The sequence below is a fragment of the Lepidochelys olivacea genome (genome assembly GCF_965140295.1).
Source record: "Lepidochelys olivacea isolate rLepOli2 genome assembly, chromosome: 7".
In the NCBI taxonomy this organism is placed as follows: Eukaryota; Metazoa; Chordata; order Testudines; family Cheloniidae; genus Lepidochelys; species Lepidochelys olivacea.
The window spans coordinates 67,981,124-68,002,502 of NC_140417.1; the positions used below are offsets into that span (position 1 = coordinate 67,981,124).

The 21,379-nt window shown below is 40.4% G+C and overlaps 1 pseudogene across 1 annotated transcript in view; it reads left to right on the forward strand.

Moving 5' to 3' along the window:
- Positions 1–1,192: 1,192 nt before the first annotated feature.
- LOC311523238 (heparan-alpha-glucosaminide N-acetyltransferase-like) overlaps positions 1,193–21,379 on the forward strand; it is a 71,301-nt pseudogene continuing 51,114 nt past the window's right edge. Inside the window, exons 1-5 of the transcript in view lie at positions 1,193–1,229; positions 1,946–2,058; positions 5,084–5,208; positions 13,253–13,379; positions 19,530–19,613. The product of the transcript in view is annotated as a heparan-alpha-glucosaminide N-acetyltransferase-like (transcript). The remainder of the gene's footprint in view (positions 1,230–1,945; positions 2,059–5,083; positions 5,209–13,252; positions 13,380–19,529; positions 19,614–21,379) is intronic.

Below are 21,379 nucleotides of genomic sequence, written 5' to 3' on the forward strand. Positions count from 1 at the left end.
GAGTGGACTAATTTGCAGGTATTGGAGGTGGTTTCTAGGAAACACTGTGCCAGGGAGGAAGGGAAGTATGTGGGTGCAGGCAACAAGGCAAGGTCAGGACACTTAACTAGCTCTGTCTTCTCCTCTCTAGTGGTCGGAAACCTATTCAGAATCTGTGAAGTCTAACATGGCTCTTTTAAGTATTGCTGGTTTTTGGTTTTGATTTAATGTTGAATCAGGTGAGTTTTCTCCCCCCCCCTCCACCCCCCCAGGACTAATGCAGGTTTTTTCTTGATATCTAAATTTTAAATCTATATAGAGATTTACATTCTGCTTTCTGAGGCAGGGAATCTCTCTGTGTGTGTGCACATGTGTGAATATAGAGTGTCTAGCACAGTGGGCTCTAGGAACGACCACAATACAAATAATAATAATAGTTGTTATTGCAGTATTATCTTTATATTTTTTCTAGGAAAGGTGTCTTTCTATATTTTCTAACACAGGATTAGTTTGACCAGAGGGTGTATTTTCACACCCTTATGCTGGAGTAGGATCACAGCAACATTCAGTGTATTCTTTAGCAAGTGAAGGGCTGGTACAAACTTGTAACATAGAGATCATCCCTCAGACTGACAACTTTATTCTAGGGCTTCAATCTCAAGATAAAGATTCATAGTTTCTCAGGGTTTATTTAATGTATTTCAAATACATACTTGTAATAAATTAACTGTTTCAGTCATGTTTTTGGGAAAATGTGGAGGAAATTTTAATGCTTGGGAAAAATGTTAGACTGACAGAAAAGGTTCATTTCTACCATAAGCTTCCCCCCGCACTGTTCTTCCAAAGTGCCTCAACCCTACCAAGGGAGAATATCTTTAAGTTGGAGAAGAGAGATTATTCTCCATGCCCAGTCCATCCTTTACCTGCTGAGACTGCAAATAAACAAGCCTATTAGAACCATTTGTGATGCAGTTACCTGTCCTCTAGGAAATAGAGAACATAACTTGTTTCACATAAGCTGCCGGGCAACATAGATGGTGACATTTGGTCATATTACCAATTTGGGCATGAACGGAACCTTTTACCTGGATTCTATGTGTCACATTACCAATCTTCTTATCTGTCTAATCCACATCATTGTTGTTAAAATATTTTGTATCTTCTGTATCATTTTGGTAATTCCTCCTTAATGCTGTTGATTAATTTATGCACCATGAGTTATCATATTGACCATGTAGACTTCAAGGCAGGTCAGTTCTGCAAGTTAAATGCATGTTCGGCTTTAGGTTATGTCTACACTAGAGAGCTTATCGCTGCACAGCTGCGCACTGTAAGATCTCTTGTATAGCCGCTCCATGCCAGCAGGAGAGGGCTCTCCCATTGACATAATTAAACTACCTCCAGTGAGTGGCGGTAGCCACCAACATAGCCCTGTGCACACTATTACTTATGCCGGTGTAACTTATGTCGCTCGGGGTGTGTTTATTTTCACACCCCTGAGCAACATAAGTTTTGCTGTCATAGTGTAGACACGGCCAAGGCTTTTGGACTTCATACTATAGAAAAAAGTCTAAGCATTTTTTTTCAATGGGTGCATCTTGATGGATTAAACTGGCTCCTATGTAGATCCCAAATCTTTAGTGTTTCAGGTATTTCCCCTTGTTAAATGTTTCCTATAGGTTGAATCTTGTGTCATGCTCAAAAAGTGAGATTGTCTCATCACCCACACAGCTCTCATTTAGGAGACTTTTCTTTCCCTTGATGGATGATGATCCAATTGTTAAAGCTGTAATTGGTGATGGTAATAATAGATGATGACATTCTCTATCTGCCACTCTGCAGTTATTTTAATGGATAGTTGGGCGTACCTTACTCACCTTTTTGGCTTTGCACAGGTGGCACATAACTGCAATCTACTACATTTTGGTGGTAATGTCACTTTGCATGTTCATCTCTCTCACCACAGTATCATGGAGCTGAGCAAGGAGCCCAGGGGTTTTGCAGGGACTTGGGTTCACCAGCTTCATTCTGGCTTTGATTCAGACATGCTTCAGTATAAAGGATATCCAGAAATATCAGGTAAGCTGTGATAATATGCCTACCCTTAGAAATACGCCCCTTCTAGTTTTAGCTGCAATAAATGCTCCCTATCTTTTTTTAGTCTTGAATACGAGGAAACCCACCCCCGCATGATTTTAGTCCAGTTACAAAGGTAAGAATAAGCAGACTGCTCCATCTCATGTTTTCCCTCTCTCCAGCCTCTCATCCAGCACTAATGCTACTATCACAGAGGCAGTATGACAGTGGTGGCTACAAATTCAGTTCTCCTCTTGGTTCAGTAGGGACTTGATCCTGCTCCCATTGACTCCTATGGTGCAGGATCAAGGCCTAGAAGGGTGTCCATTGATGTAGCCGCTGTTATGGTTGCAGTGGATTATTGTTCTCATTTACAAACTCTGTTTTTTTCAGGGTTTTTAGATATGAACCCTATCTTTTCTCTTACTCCTCCCCCTGGCGATAAGAGGATCTTCTCTCCTCCCATCTTGTATTGTTATCGCCCTCAATTTCTGTATAAGTTGGGGTTACCTAAATGAATGAGCATTGATGTGGTAATGAACATGTACTGTTTTTCTGCATTATTGGAAACTAGAAATTGTTGACAACCACCAGCGTGGATACAGTGACCTTATAGAGCACTTACAGAGTGACCTAGAGAAATTAGATATCTGGAGAGAGGAAAAACCTGGGACATTGCAACCGAATACATCTGGGGAGAAATAATTTGTAACAGACACTCACATTCTGTGGGTGGGGGAAGAGGGGAGGGGCATGGAGTGAGGAGCATAGAGACTAGCAATACTAAAAGAAACCTAACGGTGGTGGTGGACAAATCAGACATGAGTTTACAATGTAATATGACAGAAAAAGGGTCAGTACCATTTTGGTCTGCATCCACAGAGGTGTCATGGGGCAATATAGAGCTAAGTGGCTCTGACAAAGGAGAGCCTGTATTAGTGAGTTGAATTTTTGATCCCTCATTTCCAAGAGATATTATTAAATTGGGGGTGGGGGAGGGAAGAGAATGGCTGGAGGGATTGAATTATGAGGAAGGATTGAGAGGTAATTGTGTATACTTGGTCTAAATGATTGCTATAACTAAGGAAGGTTACTGCACAAATATTTAGGGAGTGTTAATAATGGGAGGAATAGGAATTATTGTGCACGGTACAAGAGGCTGTAAATAAGAGTAATGAGATAAAATTGAGAAAGGGGAAATTGAGGCTTAATACTAGGAGAAACTTCCTGATTGTGGGATGTGTTAGGCTGTGGAATAGCCTGCCAAGGAAAGGGATAGAGTTTCCATTTTCCACAGTGTTTAAAACTAAACTGGAAAAAAATTAAAAATTAGTTTTGTGTTGGCAGGCATATGAACTGGTGACCTCATAAGCCTTTTCCATCTCTGGTTTCTGTGACTCTATTTTAAATGTAGTGTAAATGCATATTTATAGGCTAGACCATAACAGCCTTTTCTTGCTGTAATGGTCTATTAATGATACACTTTTTAAAAAAAATCTCAGTATATAATTATGCAGCAGACCATAGTGACTCTATAGAACCTCTTACAGAGTGCTGAGTCAATGCTTTTAATAATTATCTAAATATATATTTGCATGAGAGCTCAAAACCACCAGTGAATATATTTAAAATAATGACAGGTTTCAGAGTAACAGCCGTGTTTGTCTGTATTCGCAAAAAGAAAAGGAGTATTTGTGGCACCTTAGAGACTAACCAATTTATTTGAGCATAAGCTTTCGTGAGCTACAGCTCAGCTGTAGCTCAAATAAATTGGTTATTCTCTAAGGTGCCACAAGTACTCCTTTTCTATTTAAAATAATGTACATGTTTACTTAATGTTCCTGTCTTACCCTATCAGCTGCTTCTCTGGTCCATTGTGGCTACTTGCTGCTGCTCAACCACACTGCTACAGTGTGTTGATGCCATGGCCCCTTGCTCTCTCTTCTCTCCTTCACACGCTGCTCTTCACCATACTTCTGGTGCTATCACTATTTGTCACCACTGTAGGTCCCAGTTGAGATGAGGCTCCATTAGGCAAGGCACTCTACAGATTCATAGTGAGAGACAATCCCTCCGACAGAGACTTAACACTCTAAACAGAAAGGACAAACAAAGGGTGGGAAGGGAAACAGAGGCATGGAGAGGTGAAATGACTTGCCCAATATCACACAGGAGGCTGGTGGCAGAGCTGGGAAGAAATCCCTGATCTCGTGGATGCTACGCCAGTGTTCTAACCCCTGGAGCATGCTGCTTATCTACACTTGCTACTGGACTAATGAGCAATTTGTGGAGGACTGTAAGCCGAAGTAATACTCCACTGAAACCATCTGTTCCTTGACTCTTGCTTCTAACCTCCCAGCCATGGGATATAGCTGTCCTTTCTGTATATTTCCCTGCGGTTTGCATTACTGTTAGTTTACTGCATTGTGACACAATTTACCTTGGCCTGGGGCTTTGAGAGTTTTGTTAAAGATCTCCTGCCCCTCTAACTAAGAATATCACCAATAAATCAGGCTTTTCTACAATTTGATGGTGTAACTCAAAACTCCTGGGCAGTCCCCCGGAGGTAACTTGGTAATGAACTGAGCTCAAACTTCAAAAGATTCAGACTCATTTGGGGAACTTTGAACTCACAATGAATAAGTGTGGTGTGTGTCTGAAATTTCCCCAAAACACATAACCAACCCCTTACCCAATCACCCCTAACTGGAACAGTGATATGGGAGTTAGACAAGGTACTGACAAGCTGCTTTTGCTTTCCACAAGATTAAATCATAAAGCAAACAGTTTTGTGTTGCTTTTAGTTCTGAAAAAAAAGTCCCTTAAGTGAAAGAGAGAGGATGTGGATAACAGATTGTAATTGCCTCTTTCACAGACTGTACTCTGGTTAAAACACAGTGTTTCCTGCTGAATCGTATGAAAGAAAAAAGGGCTTTAAATATTGATGTCTACGTGAAGCTTCCTAAAGTGCCCAGCTATACTTGTCTCACAGTATTTCTTTATCAGCCTTTATTTTCTGCTTTTTTAGTTTGGTTACTGGTGGGCTCCAGCCAGAGATATTGTCCTGTACTGGCCAGAATGGATAATCATTGCTGTTCTGGAGACAATGTGGCTCTGCCTGACATTCCTGCTTCTGGTACCTGGGTACTCCAAGTAAGTTAGAGTGAATAAGAGAATAACATGACGGCAGCATGTGTACCATGCTCAAGGCTTTTTGATATAAAAACATGCCCCCATACTCCCTGCTGCCACATGCCGGGGCGGAGGGGAGGTCTGTGTACACCCCCACTCACCCATGCCAGGGGCTCTGTATGCACCACCATATACCCTCTTTTCCCCCTTCCCCACATTCTTATTTCTTTTCTCTCTGGGAGATAAGTCATTCAGGGTGTCAATATTTTAAAACTGTACTTGGAGGAAGGGTAGAGCTGAGATGTGAGGTTTTCTTGTGCTGGGAGATGTCAATGGCTGCCCTCAGCCAATTCTTTGGACTATAGACAACTACAGAGGTGGTTGAAGCTGCTGGGTTTGCTAAGCAGATGCCAAAGCCACTTTGTTTCTCTCCATTTCTCTCTTCTGGTTTTCTGATTTTCACTAAAATCAGTAGGATTCTGCACACTGGTGTCTGGGACGGTCCCTGAAAGTTTGGAATTGACCAAATGCAGTGATCAAAAGTTATTATGTTACAGACTGATAGAGAAATGCTGTTGAGTTGAGTATAATATCTCACTTCACTTGGCCAACCAATAAGCAGCCAGTAAAGCAGAGAGTGAACTGGAAGGTAGAGAGAATGGATAATTGTTATGATGATTTCCTCAGTTTTAGAGCAGCACAACCTAGTGATAATGTACATGGCAAGGAGAAACGTCTGGTGAAAGAAATTGTAGAATGATCATTAAAATGAAAAAAAATTCTGGGTAAATCTGAATCTAACGCAAGCAAGAGTTTATTTGAATTTTAGGAAGACATTTGTGTTAGGAAAGATTCTGATTTCAGTAAAAGAGGTGCAAGTCTGGAGTAGTTTCACTTAAGAAGAGCTCTGTGTGGCTCAACAGCTTGTTTCTCTCACCAACAGAAATCAGTCCAATAAAAGGTATTATTTCACCTACCTTCTCTCCCTCAAGTAGATAGAGTTACTTTAATATTACAGTACTGTGTACTGTATAGAAGTTGACTCTTCAAAAGAATAACGCTTAGCATGAGACTTTTTGTACTTCCTGGTTCTAGTTAGGTAGAGAGAGGGCAATTATTTGCAACATTGCGTACTTTACAGACCATTTTTCATGAAAGACAACATTCCTTCCTTGGATGGAGTCACATTTGCTCTTTACAGATTGTCTCAAGAAACTCTGAAAAGTCTCTTAAGTTTTCATGAAATCTTGGGGTAGAGAGGGTTGTGTATCATTTGATTTCCTGAAACATTTTTATTGCATGTTCTGATCAGATCCATATTGTGATTTTGTACAAAATGGAAAAAATATTGCCTTCCATTATGGAAGTTGTGGACCATAACAATGTGCCAAATCCTGCAATTATTACTCAAGTAAATGCCTATTGACTTCAATGGTAGCTTTGCCTGAGTGTGAGGACTGCAGGATTTAGCTTCACAGTAATACGATACTGTGGGTGGGTGGGTGAGTGGAGGGCTGGCTTTGTTTTTTTAACTCTGAAAAGTAACTAGAAACGTTGTTGTGGGGTTCGGTGTCTGTCGTGCCTGAGTGGCTCTGCACCTATATGCTTGATTTGCAACAACAACAACAAAAAGATGGTTCATCAACTATTAACAGTCCTGTCAATGCAACTGGTGAAAGTCAAGCTGAATACTTGCCTTCCTCTGGCTCATCTACAGTAAAAGAGACTGTATAGGCCAAAGTCTGTTCTCATTTACACCTGTGCTGTGGTCACGAGGGCCATATAAAATAAACACCCATGCAAAACTCTTGGTTAGACTCTGCTCTCATTAATGTTGATGTAAATTCATCGTAATTCCAGACTTAACACGTGTGCGACTGAGATCAGAGTCTGGCCTATTCTCTCGAGTGAAGTTGTTCAGGTGTGACAAATTATAGACTTTGGCCTTGCAGTTGTAAGTTAGTAAAGAACTGTTGGTGATTCATGAGCCGGAATAGAGTCTAGCTTGCTCACTCTTACCTTTGTCATCTTTGCAAGACGAATGGGAGTAAAAGTAGTAAAATGTTGTTCTTTGAAAAGAGAGGTGTTGCTATAACTCTGAGTACCCCGGAGGAACAGATCTGTTGAGTGAGAAAGCGCTGTTGTCAAAAGGGTTCTTCTCAGAGTTGAACAGCAATTTAAAAAGTAATGACCACTGCAAAGAGCATTGCCTGGGAATTAATGACCAACTAGTGAAGTTGACTCAGTTGGTCATTAATGGCTTGGAAAAGTCTCACCTGGAGGTGATTACTGCAATTATAAATCCTGGAAATATAAAGAAAAACACCAAGTAGTTACATTTTGTATGAGTTAAGGTGTCAGGTAGAACTGAACCTTTTCATTGACAATGTTCTGTTTTCCATAAACAGATCGTTCACTTCTCTTCCCAATGAAGTCAATGAATTTTTCACCATTGACTTCAATGAGAGCAGGATCAGCTCGTACAGATTCAAGAAATGTCTGACTCTTTTTCACTAGATGATTAAGAGGTCATGTTAGGAGGCATTCATCTTAACACACCCTTCTTGACTCTGAACAAAGTGCTCCTACAGGATTTCCTGCTTGGCAAGAAACATGAAGTGCCACATTCCCTACAAGTTAACTTGTATTCAGGTTTCCAGGCCAGTTTTGCAGACCAAAAAAAAAATGTAAATGAGCTTTGGATAAGTTTCTGAATTTTTGGATACAGTGCAAGCTGACCTGCCAAACCATTGTAGGTTAATCCATTACTTGTTTTTGTAACCTTGGGCTGTCTTCAAAGAGCAGTTCCCCTTCAGCCAGTCCCTGCTGCTGCTATGTCCAAACGTCTGAATACAAGGGCCCATGAATACCCATAGTGCCAAATTCATCAGCATTTCTCCCACAGGGCAGGGATGTAGAGTGATCCTCACTGAACTAGGCACAAGGATTGGGAGGACAGAAATTTTGTCTGGGCATGGTAATTCCTGTTGCAGTTCAACTCTTAAGTACCTCAGGATATACATCCTTCAGAAGGGTACTTATAAGGATCTGCTACAATATACTACATTTCCTGTGGCTTTATCATTTAAAATATTCTCCTTGCCTGCAGCAGATTGTGTCTAAGGTATACGGGAGGGTTTGTGATAGAGCTGTGTGAAATGGCTGTATCAGTTTTCATTTTGGGAATATTTGTGACTCTGGTATAAGGCAAATTGTTACTCTTTCTTTCAACAGGCATAGCTTATTTTTTCCTGGCAAGAGCTTCCCTTATGGATTGGCCTCAAGTGAAAAAGTATAACTTTTCACCCAGGAATTATGCTGTTTCTCACAGGGAGAGCACTTTTTCCTAGAAAAATGGGTATTCCTCCTGTGGGGTTTGAGATGAGAATAAGAAGACCTTGCTCTCAAAAAGGGATTTTTTTAATTTTTTTTTTTTTTTGGCCACTGGGGTAACCCTTTCTAACACACATTACTGTACATGGCGGCGCTTAAAATGTTCTGTCTATATTACAGTTAAACTGTCATAAGCACAGTATAAGACTATATATGCAAAGACACAACTGAGGCGGTGTCTGTAGCTCTCTCTGTTCCTCCTCACCATCAGTCAGCAACTCTCACTAACTATTTCAGTGGCATTACAGTTTTAATGCCTTACAAACATATTCTGCTTGTTTGGATATCTGTGGTGGTCCCATAATTACCTACTTATGGATTTGTTGGGAAATAGCAGTGGCAGGTATTTTTTTATGTCAGTCCTCAATGTAGAAGCTTTACAGATATGTACATCCAGGAGCCACATTGCACTCTTGTTGCATACCCCATGTAACATCCGTCACCTGCTCCCATAGGATAGTCTCAAACAAGCACAAGCCTTTATTAGTTTGCAATTGTCTTGCCCTCTAGTGGCTGATTTAAAAATGAGGTTCTGAGCCCTAGTATCTGTCAGAGTTCCTCCAGCTCTGCAGTCTTGTGAGTCCTAAGTAGCGTTCTAATATCTGCTCCTTGTCCTCTAAACAGACCCGTTTACCTGCTGGCCTGAGCACGTCCTTTTCACAACTGCTTTTCTTCTTCTGCTAAACTCCTGAAAAGCTTTTACCCTTTGTAGTCTGTAGCCACAAAATTTACATCTGAAGCTGAACTTCCCCAAAATTTTGGGATGTCATGACCCAGTGTTTTGGTTCAGGCCCATTTCTAATTAATTTACAACCCTCCAGTACCCAGCAATGAAAGCAGTGGTCTCTGCTTGTAGGGCACATTCCACAAACTCTCTTAAAAGAGGTTGGGCTTTAACTTTCTTGCAACAACCACAAAGTAGGTGAAGGGAATTTGTAACACACTAGATTATTACAGCCTCTGGTTTAAATTGATTACCAGGAAATGATATGTCACAGGAAAAAACAACAGATGAAAAGAAGTGTTCTAGGTAGGGAGAGAAGATGAATGCAGTATGTTTCTCAACCTAAGATTGTTCATGACAGAGTATGATTGTCTAATATTTCACCACAAGGAGGCTAATATAAGGCCATAAATCAAAGAGAACAGCTTTTCAAATAATAAAACACTGTCTTCTCACTAATAGATACCAAGTTAGGACACTGAGCTATTGAAAACAAGCTTTAGCACTCATCTCAGTCTTGGTGACGATGACTTATGCATTTTTAGGTCTAATAGATCGGGTTTTTTGGGGGACAGATGGTAGCTAAACATAAAATCTGCATATTGGTAGCTTGCACCCTAGACACCTAAACATACAGGTTAATTAAAATGAATATTAAATTATACAATATTATGTATAATTTAATTAATATCCGTCACTTAAATAAACCTATAGCTCAGTTTCTGTTTATATTAACAGTTGTATTGTTAGGTTTCCATACCTGCAAGCAGAGATTTTAAACTCGGAATTGCGATGGCCATTTTGTTGAGGATACGGGAGGTACATCATTTGAAGTTCCCAGCTATGTTGGCTTTGCCATGCCAATGCTAGAGAAAAATCTGGGTTTTTATCTTAAATTAGAAACAATTGCATGTGTGCTGCTAATCAAAAATAAATGATTATGAGGATAATTGTTCAATTTTATAAGCAATAATGCCACCTAAAACACAAGGTTCTGAAATGTTTTGGGTGATTAACAGAAACTTTTCTTATACAAGCTCTGACCTTAGTTTAGACCTAACTGTATCATGCACAGAAACTGGAATGACTTTGTCCAGGGAAAGCAGCAGTGGTCTGGTGGACAAGGCGAGAGGAGGACTGAGGTTCTGCTCTGAACCTTGCTGCTAATGACCTGTTATATGATAACATGTCTTTGTGCCTTGTTTTCCTCATTTGTAATTATACTTACTTTCCTTTGCGAAATGCTTTGAGATCTATGGTGAAAAGGGTTATATAAGAGTGTTGGGATTCTCTCTTTCCACTTGTTTTATCCAGAACACCTTGTCCAGTTCTGGGAGAACACTTCATGCAGTTCTCTGGGATCCCAAAAACTCAGTTTGACTCCAGTTAGTCACTCAGTTTACTTTATTAGGCAGGTAACAACTCTGCCCACACCAGCCAGGGCTAGACGCAGGGGATTTAGGTACAAGCTGATACCACAATTCCAAATGGTATCATACACTGCACAGTTTATATCCATCTTTCCGAGCTACTAACATCTATACTTGCATGTAAAGACCAATCGCTTTTCTGGTTGTGTAAAGCAAGCTGATCAGTTCAGGGTGTTTCTGCCTACTGCATTTACTGTAAACATAGTGATAATAGTTAGTTTAGTTAGTTTTCTGCCTCCCTTATTTACTATCAGCATACAATAGTTAGTTGTTTGTGCAATTACTTGTTCGGGCTTGTTCAGCAGTTACTTGTTCAGGCATGTCTTGTCTTAACTTGGGCCTGCTCATGTCAGCTAAGCCATCCTTACAAACAGCTAAGTATTTATTCTTACCAGAAATATAAAGAAGTTAAAATGCCAAAAATGAAACCACCTCTCCCAGCTTTATTCATTTTTTCAACATGTATTTTTAAATAAGGGCAGTGTTAAATACCTTGGATTTTTTAAAAACAAATTAACATTCAGTTTTGGCAGGGATGAAGAGGGGTGAAAAGCAGGGCCCTGAAGTCCTATCTCCTCTTGGCTAGGTCTAGAAGATGAAAGATGGGGAACCCTTACCACACTTCTGATTTGCCTCTCAACTAGGGTTGCCAAGCCTCCAGGATGGGCCTGGAGTCTCCTGGAATTGGCATCAATCTCCCGGTGACTACTGAAAGCAATCTGGGAGATTTTAATAGGATATTTTAAGAAAATGACATTATGTCATGTGGGGGAAAAAAATCTTCTGGAATAGCTTTAGTCAGAGTTGGCAACCCTACTCTCAACTTGCCTTCTGGCACAGCTTCATACATGGAGGAATTCACACATGACTTCAGTTTTTCCATTGTTATCCCAGTGCCTCACAGTGTGTCCTGCTAGCCTCTTGCACAATGGGGTCCTGGTCTATGATTGCAGCACCTAGGTGCTACTGCATTATAAATGATAAACATAGTCTGAGATGTTGTCATCTTCATATGGCTGATGTAAATGCAGAGCAACACATTTTACATTTAGATGGTTAAGCCCGATAATTGCTTCTGGAGTAGCAGAGTGTGTTGCTGTGATGCCCAGGGCTGGCTCCAGGCACCAGCTTTCCAAGCAGGTGCTTGGGGCGGCAATTAGAATGGGGCAGCAGTCCGTGTTCCGCGGCGGCAATTCGGCGGCGACTGCTTGGGGTGGTAAAATTGGTAGAGCTACCCCTGGTGATGCCTCCTTTGTATTTGTGAATTGAGTCATTATATGTTCCATGGTCTGTTCTGGGTGACTACAGTCTCACACTGGAGAGTCTTTAATTTTCTATTTGTGCAGCAAGTATCTGCATCTGCCATGGTTTTTGCAGATACAGTTTAGGGTTGCCCATGAGCTTCATGGGAGATTGAAGCCGGGGATCTTCTGCATTGAGTCTTCCACAAGGTGTTTATTTGTGACTTCTTGTGAACTCCGTTCAGCTTTCCAAGCTTCATCAGCATGGGCGGTGAGTGAACCCCCCTTTCAGGGAGGCTAGCCCACCCCCACCTTCTTCCCAACCATCCCCATAGACAGTTGCCTCTGTCAAGCCCCGAGCATCTTGGCAAAAAGATGAGCCTTGTACCATGTCTTGGAGGTCAGTCATCCCTGACTGTTTCAGAGCAAGGGCAGAACTTGTTCCACAGCTAACTCATACAAGCAGTAGATGTCTGTCAAGTTGGTGAAAAAAGGGTAAGTCCATTTGTCTGAGCTTAGAGTGACACTAAATCTGTCTCCGATGTCACTCTTCAACCATTACAGATACCTCACTGTTCAGATATTCATCTCTCACGCATTTCCTAAGCTGAAAGCCCATCTCTAGAAAGAGTTAGGAGAGCCCACTGAGTCCAAACAGACTTATGTTAAGTTCAGTTTGTTAGGATTGCCTTATGAAAACATTAAAATGAATAAAGAGTGCAATATCTTTTCAACATATATTTTATTGGAAAAAAATATGAACTGGTTTAACCAAAAGTAGCTTTATTGAATGCATTTGTAGAAAACATATTGCTGAGATATAAATGACTTTGTATTCTAATCATGGTCATGCTTTCTGTTGTTTGTCAGAAAAAAGTACATCAAATATCCAAATGACTTGAGATGCATTTTGCTGATATTGCAGCAGCAGATGGTACATTTCTATTAGAGAAACATATTTTCTGTTTGGCTTATTATAATACTGTTTTAAATTGAATTCAGTTCCAGTGGAAGATCACAGACAGACAAAACAAACAAAACTGTGTGGATTCCAGAATCTACAGGATTTTTCTGGTTCTTTAACCATCAGACTAAATATTGCACAATACACTAATATGCATACAATAAACCCTAACCATGAATTGAAAACAAGCCCACATATTTAATTTTAAAAAATGTCTCACTATAATAGCAGTTAGGTCTTGCAAAAACAAAAAATCAGTTCTGACAGCTGGAAACGGGGTGGTTGGAATTAATTTAATATTTGATATCCACAGAGGTTATTTGGATCTTGGAGGGACATGAGATGATGGAATATACCCCGTCTGTACATTTGGTGCAACAGGATACATTGATAAGTGGCTGATTGGAGAAGACCATATCTACCGCTACCCTGCGAATAAGGTAATCGACATTGAAGGATCTGTCTAGTTGAAATCCTTGCAATATGTGAATCATTTTGCCTATAGGTTTGAGATGATTGTATTGCTGGTCTCATAGTCTAATAAATCTTTCTCTTGTCTCACCAGGAATTAGCCAGGTACAGTAAATCAAAGAGACTATTTTGAATCATTATTGTAACATTAGCTTACTATGTCTGTTGGCTTAATGAGTACAAAAATAGTACCAATAACACTGTTAAGGCTGAGAAATGAGGAAATGCGGAGATATTTTCATAACCTTAACTCTGACTCTGTTTTCTTATGGCTTAACATACCAGTCTCTGTTAACTTCATTAAAAACTGTTAAATATAATGGGTAAAATGTTGGGCCCATCAAAGTTATTAGCAAATTTCCCATTGTATTCAGTGGAGCCAGGTTTGCCCCTCATATATAATATAACACAAGTAATTATCTTGGTACATATACAGGCCCCATTACTGAGTGCCTCCCAAATATTTAAAAATAGAAATGACAGTAACAATTTATTTGCTTTTTCTCAGCCTGAAGAAGAAATAACTTAATTAGTTCTTAAGGGTTTTGTCTGTCTGTCTGTTGGATTGCTTGTTTATGTTTGTGCAGGTCAATTGTGTTGCATATGAAGAAAGTCTTAAGGGAAAATTAAGTCAGATAAATTAGTTTTGGTCTTAATTTGTATACTGTCTCAATGTGCTTCACAGTTGGTTTGCTATGTCCCTGAGATTTACAAAACAAGTCAAGTTTGAAGAAAATTCATTTAGTAGTTTTAAGTTTATAAAAGTTTAAAAATTAGCAGTGTGACACTTTTTTTTTTTCTCATTTTTTCCTCTTGTCATCTATTCAAAACTGAAGCAGATTAGAATGCTAGGTTTCCTCAAAACTTATGGCTTCTTAATTCTGGGATCCTTTCAAAATGTAATCTGTGTCCTGAATGGACAGGCTCAATCTCTGGGCCTTTGAAGTGTAAAAGTTTATAATTTTGAAAGTCCTGTGTATGGTTTTTCTTTAAACTGAATTTGTTTGGTAAGCATCGTTGAGACTTAAAAATCAAACCACTCTTCTATGGTACCTAAAGTCAACCATCCAGTGTTTTTTCACATCTGTCCTTGTTTGCAGTCTCCATTGCACACACTCCTATGCCTTTTTATTGGAATATCCACACTGTGGTCCTTGCTGTGCATTGCAAGATAGCTGCACGATCGACATGCCCTATAATAGTATTTCATTGAAAGTGGGAAGATAAACCAGGATAGCAGCTGATGTGTGCAGTTGGGAAAGTCTAAGGGCCAAATAACTTATGGATTTAATTTTGTTCTGAGAATGAATTATGGCTAGATAGAGTTGGGTAGGCCCAGTACCATCAGAATTGAGAGAAAATCTTCTTGGGTTGCTCTGGCAGCTGTTCCCGAAGATCCAGGCCTCTGTCACAATAATCTGCTTGTGCTCTTTGAGGCCTTGATTTTGCAAGGACAGGTGTATGGACAACTCTGTGTCCATGTGATTCTCCTTTCCAGATTGGAGCCTGGGTCAGGGGAATAGTGGGGTCTGCTTGGGCATCTTGCTCACCCTGCCGATTGGCTCACCCTGTTATCTTGTCTTCATCCTCCTAGCAGCATATTTTGAAGAAATGAGGGATCTTGAGGAACTCTAAAAGAAATTGGATCAAATTTATCCTTGGTGAAACTCCATTGTCAATGGAGCTGAAGTCTGTGGAGTTTTCCCAAGGATGAATTTGGCCCAGTTTCACATAATCATAAAAAAATGAAAAGTTCTCTTAGTTACTTTCCACTCCTGCACTATGCATGTTTGTTGACCATTGTAAATATTTAATTTATAAGATTGCACTCAACATATCTGACTTCTCGCTGCTAAGGTTCTACTAGGTTGATTTAGAACATGCTGTCCTCTTTTGTAAGAGGATCTGGTTTTGTGACCATCTTTTCCTCAGTTTTCTCTTCTCCTTCTTTCTTGTGGTTTTAGCTGTGAGGAATATTGCATAGAATCATGAAAAACATCTTCTGATTTCAGACAAATATCAGGAATGTAGTTGGGTGAAAGTAGGCCGGTACGGGACAGTACCAGCCTGTACTAAGCTGATGTTAAAGTGTGCTGCGGCAGCGCTTTAACGTTGCTGCCCCTCTTGTGGCCCCCCCACATCAGTCGCCCTGCCAGGTCATTGCCTCTTTTGCCCCCCACCACCACCGGGCCACCGATGGGGGAGGCAAAAGGAACAGCTGCCCCGGGGCCGCGGTTTAAAAGGTCCTGGGAGTCGAGCCGCGGCAGCAGCGGCCAGAGCCCCGGGCCCTTTAAATTGCCGCTGGAGCCCTGGGCGGTGCGGGCCAAGCAGTGTGGATGGGCTGGCTGGGGGATGCTAACCCCCAGCCCTGCCCCTTCTGCCCAAGGCCCCGCTCCTTCTGGGGGCCGGAGCCAGCCCCTATACCGGTAAGTGCTAAATGTTACTTTCATCCCTGAATGTAGTATGGCTTCCCCAAGTGCCCCCTCAGCAGCCAGGAAAATGACAATTGGCCTCCCATTTACTCTGCATGGCTGATACACATGAGGAAGTTTCAGTCCAAAGGTTAAATATTTAGAACATGGATTACAGTTGTAATTTAATGATTTAAAGTAATTAATCTGGAAGACAGGTTAAAATGAGACTTTTGTGTTTATTATCTTAGCTCATCTATCTTAAACCCCTGTCAAAACACATTTCTCAGAAGCAAATCCACCCACTGTACTTAACATAGGGATAATTCCAGGAATAAACTAACAGGTGTTTGCCAATTAGGAGAAACTGACATCAGGGAAACAGCCTTTATTTTTTGTAAAAGGATTTGAATGACTGGCTAGTTGAGTGAGTGGATTTACTGTGGGATGTGGAGCCTTTAACTACTGGGTGAATTCAGCTCAGTAGAGAGTAGAAGTTGTTATCTGATGGCTCTCTGATAGCCTGTGTGAAATCAATTGGTAGCCTCCCTCCAGTTGATAATGCCCAGGATCCACACCATAAAATCTGCTATCCTAATTGTTAAAAGAAACTGTTGCGGGGACAAGATTTGCCTGGATCATACAGACGAAACTGTTCTCTCGACATTATCACTGATCTCTGTCTTGAGGCACATTAGTAGGTCGATGTGAGTGATATGTTTTGTGGGAAAAGAGAAGACTTTGCCTTTAAGGTTGTCCAGTCAAACTTAATTTCTTAACTCTTTAGTGGGTTTTTAGGGCTGGAAGTAGGCCATTACTTGGACAACAAGACCCACATCCTGGACCTTTATAATCAGTGGGAGCTTGGACACTGACTTCAGCCGGTGTAGGTGGTATCTCAGGAAAGAAAAGAAATAAATAACTTAAATGTAGGGCTATTTTCTCATATAGACGCACTTGAATGGTTGGGCATGCTTGAGTTCAGGAAGGAATCTTTATCCAAGGGTATATTGGGGTTTTTCACTTTCCTTTGGATCATTGAGCAGAATGGTTATAAACAGTCAATGGCCTTTGATGGCTGGGGATGGGCATGAGTGGACTTAATTTCCCATATACCACTTGCCTGTTTCTGTATTTCTTCTTTGAACCCTGCACTGGTTAAATTGCAGAATTAAAAATAAATAAACATCAGAAAATGCGGAAGCCAAGGTTTCATCAGCAGTGTTAATATGATCACATTAGGTGCAGATTTTATATACATAGTAATATATTAATCTAATTTATCAACAAAAAGGATTAGAAAATACTATATAACAATATGTACAACCTTGAAACCTTAATTTTCATATTCTGACTTTTATTTTTATTAATTAAACAAATGTAACATTGCATTAATGTGTTTTTTAAAATTTAATTTTACTTTTATTTTAGATTGAATGTTAGCATTAAAGTGATCCCAATTAGGTTAAATATATGAAATTAAGAGTATGGACACTCAGATTTGGGCCTCTACTTGTGGTGTCGCTACCCTTGTATATTGTTCTTGGGATACTATTGTGGTCCTGAAAGAAAAGGAGGACTTGTGGCATCTTAGAGACTCACAAATTTATTTGAGCATAAGCTTTCGTGAGCTACAGCTCACTTCATCGGATGCATTCAGATGAAGTGAGCTGTAGCTCATGAAAGCTTATGCTCAGATAAATTTGTTAGTCTCTAAGGTGCCACAAGTACTCCTTTTCTTTTTGCGAATACAGACTAACAGGACTGCTACTCTGGAACCTATTGTTGTCCTGCTCTCTGTTCTTTTCAGGCTTTCATACTGCCTTGCGTGGTGAATAATAGTAGTAAGTCAGTAATGTATATTCCACTCAGGGATTCAGAGCCTGTCATGTAAATTAACTAACTCCCATGACTTCCCCTCTCCAACAAGCCTGGGATGTAAGCCTGATTCAAAGGCAATTAAAGCCAATGGAAAGACTCCCATAGAGTTCAGTGGGCTTTGGATCAGGCCCAAATTAGTAGTGGCCACCCATGAACTGAAAAAATGTGGCCAGTTGTAGAGGTGGTTGAAAAATTTATGATGAAAGTTGCCTGTTGAAACCTAAATGCTTTTTCCAAATGTACTGGTTTTGATGAAAGTTTCAACAGGAAGGTTTCTGAGGTCCAGGATGGAATATCTGGTTTCTCTCCAACACAAAGAGAGAAATCCACTCACCTGATTTGGAGCAGCAACTTGAACCCTGGTCTTCCACATCCCTGGGGTGTGCCTTAACCACCAGGCTAGTGGCTGTTCTGCAATCTCTCGCTCTCTCTCCCATTTGTTTGTTTTTGTTTTCTGGACCAAAGACCAATTTTGAAACCTTAATGTTTTTTACAGTATGGAAATGGTTTCTGAACAGCCCTAGCCAGTAGCTTTTAGCAATGCACAGCAACACTTCATAACAGTTTAGGGTAGGAAGCAAAGAATACCCTGTATAGTTGATTTGCAACTTTCCACAGAAGCTGTGACTGAGCTCCCTAGATGATCCATGATAGCGGATACTCAGTCTATAGGTTGTTATCAAAAGAAAAAGGTTGAACAAAGTGAGATGCCGGATATACTAATCTAAAAGCACCAGATTCAGGATCAGACATGTATCTGGCACATTGGAATTTCAGAGGCAAGGGCCTGCTCTGTTCCTGGCTCTGACAAGCTTCACTCTTGGGGCATTTATCTGGAGCATTCTTTCTGACTTCATTCATCACAGAGGGGCACAAGCTGAAAGTGTAACCTTCAAAGTTAGTTTGAGATAGAGCACATTGCAGTTATCTAGCTTTGAGGTAATAAAGGCAGGGATTACCAGGGTATTCTAGAGGAATAAATTCAGTCTCTCTTTGTCAGCAGAAGCTAATGAAAGCCTCACTTTCTACTGCTCTCTGGAAATCCAGCATCAGAGAAGAATCTAGTAGGACTCTGAGATAAGTAGATAAATTTGGCCCCCTATTTTGGCCAACTTTAAAAATGCTTTCCTTTGCCAATCAGCATTGCCTCTGACTTACCTAGAGCCCTCTCTCTCTGCTGTACATAGCCAGAGCAGGAAATGGCTTTGTTCTGGTCTGCTGAGATGGAATTACAGAGCAGACTGTCATCAGCCTTTTTCCAAATCCCACTCACCTGCTCCTCATAATCAAACAGACCTCCCTTGCACAGTTTTAAATAAAGTATCATTTACGCTTAACTCTTCGTTTTGTGTAACTCCAAGTACATTGTAGTGATTATACAATATATAGCAAACCTTTGCAGGTCATCTGGAATTATACACCTACATTTCTGTGCATGAATTTATACAAATTTCTGTGGCCAGTTTTGAGATGAAAGCCCAACTTTTTCATTTAATGTCTAATAGTCACATTTAAGGTTTTTTTTTAATTATGAATCTGCACAGAATGGATGTAGCAGATGCCTACCCTTAGTTTAACAATTTAGCGAGTGTAAATGATAACCCTAACTCTTTATAACTGACACATTCAACTTCTTATTTCATGGTCTTAAAACTGTGTATAGAAATGTCACTGTTTTAAAAAAGTTTTCTCTTGGCGATTTGCAAGAAAAGAAAAGAATAAACTAGTCACACATACGAACATTCTCTCTCTCTCTTTCCCCCCTTCCTCTACTCTAAAAGCTCTTAGCTTAATACCAACAATGTGTTCTTTTCTCCTTTATTGCAGGAACTATACAAAACTATGTAGCGTTTTGATCCTGAGCGTGTTTTAGGTACAATCAGCTCAGTGGTGGCTTTCTTTGGACTTCAGGTAAATTCAAGCAACAGATTACTCATTTTAAATACTATTTAAAACCCCTTGTTTCACAATTATAAAAAATAAAGCCCATTTACACTTGAATAATGTCCAGTATATATTTTTACAGTGTGACATCCAATACGAAACTACATTTTAAAAGCTAGTTTGAAATACCTAGTGGGAAATAAATTGAAGTTCTGGAACAAAACCATAGAAATTCTCCTATTGGAGAATACCAATAGTTAAGTATCTTGCTTATATAGTGGGCTATAATACATGCTTAAAAGGAAGGCAAAGCCCCACAATGCACCTGGTGAATTGTGCAATAATTTATCTTAGGCAGAAGATTCCTGCCCAATCCCAGCTGGTCCAAACTTATTCCAAATTTGTGACTGTTGGTCTTCTGTGTAGCTGTTACTGAGCAACCTTGATAAATGCAAGCAACTTTTTTAAAGTACTCCATTTGTGTAGCTCCTCATTGGACATATGAGAAGAAATGAGACAAACAATGTAAAAACTGTGTGTCTCAATAGCTCATAACTCCCTAGAAACAACATTCACATTCATTATCGGTGAAAAATAGCACAGGAATTGAAAGCTTATCCAGCAACTTTCATGGAAATTTTGAGCGGTTTAGAATTTTCAGAAATAAACAAGGTAAAGACAGGTAAAAAGGTTTGATTGGCAGCTTCATAATCACCTCTGATCTCTCTTTAACTCATGCCTGCTTAACTTATTGAATAATTCCTTTGTCTTAAAATTTTTATCTATGAAAAACATGCACACTTTCCAGAAGATGATACATTTTCCAGTTTGGAAATATCAATATTCATGAAAGATTATAATGTAGGATGCTGCTCCAAACAGGATGCCCAGTGAAGGCTGCACAACCAAATAATTCTGCAACTTAGAGAAATGAATAAGGCAGACCCTTCCTTTGTCTGTGTCAGAATGGCTAATACTCATGCCAGTGCCCCATCTTCAGAGTGCGGAGATTATTAGGTGAATTGGGCCATTAAACAAAGTGTTGGACTATCACTTGTATTTTAATGTGTACCTGTAAATAATAAATGTATAAATATGTGAACTGTGTAAAAAAACCAAACAAACATGCACTCATAAAATGTACTCTGTGTCTGCACTGTAATTAGACACCCGCAACTGGCCTGTACCAGCTGACTTGGGCTCGCAGGACTCAGTCCAAAGGGCTGTTTAACTGCGGTGTAGATGATCAAGCTTGGACTCCAGCCGGAGCCTGAATGTCTACAGCCAGCTGCAGGTTTTAATTGCAGTGTAGACATACCCAAAGGAGCAAGAGCAGTCCTGAAAGAAATTTAATTGTCTTTGATGTGGAGTGGACCAGGGCCGGCTTCAGGCACCAGCTTTCTAAGCAGGTGCTTGGGGCGGCATTCAGAATGGGGTGGCAGTCTGTGTCCTGTGGCGGCAATTCGGCGGGAACTCCGCCGCTCTTCTGGGGGCGGCGGCAATTCGGTGGCTCCTCCGCCGCTGTTGCGGCGGTGGCAATTCAGCAACGACTGCTTAGGGCGGCAAAATTGGTAGAGCCGCCCCTGGAGTGGACTTTCCCAGGGCCCTGATCCTGCAAAGACTTAAGCACATTCTTAACTTGGGATGCTGTGAGTGGTTCTAGTGCAGTCGATGGGACAACACAGAATGCATAAAGTTATATATATGCATCTGTCTCTGCAAGATTGAGGCCCAAATCTTCGTCTTTAGAGAGGACTATACTGTACTATACATCAAGTACTAATACGTACAGT